Below are 636 nucleotides of genomic sequence, written 5' to 3' on the forward strand. Positions count from 1 at the left end.
GTGGCATTAAAGCCAGCAGGTATAATACTGCCAGCCTGAGGTTAGTTACCATCAGCTCATTTTCATCTACATGTTGGCAGTAAGCTACATTACTCTCTCCTAACTCTTTTAATGACAGAGTAGTAGTTCTGTGTCTCTGTGCCCTTTATTTAGATGCACTGTCATCTGAAGATCAGCAACAAAAATAAAAAATAAAAATTTTATTTGTATGTTTCATTTGGATCAAACCATAAAGATATGTTATAGTTGTTCAGGAGCAGAAAGCTGAACAATCTGGTCTCACTTCAAAGTCCCCAGTTTCTCTGTGTGCTGTTGCTTCTCAAAGAGTGAAAACATCGTCACAGCTTGTGTTTCTGAGAAAGTGTTCAAAATCAACAACGTGAAGCTCTTAAAATGTGAAGAGGTTTTTTGTTTTTTTTTTTTTTTAAAAGGGAAAGATCCCTGAATTTTAATTTGGAAATTAATTGGAAAGACAGTCTTCAGATTAGAAGACAGAGTCGTTTCCTGTCACGTTATATTCTATCTGCTGTGGACATGAATCTTGAGTCTATAGGTTACCGTGGCGTAGCAGAGCCAGGACACACCTGGCAACCTGCAGGTAAACACTTAGCTCTCTGAATAACAAATAAAAACATT

The sequence above is a fragment of the Rhamphochromis sp. 'chilingali' genome, assembly GCF_963969265.1.
Source record: "Rhamphochromis sp. 'chilingali' genome assembly, chromosome: 18".
NCBI lineage: Eukaryota > Metazoa > Chordata > Actinopteri > Cichliformes > Cichlidae > Rhamphochromis > Rhamphochromis sp. 'chilingali'.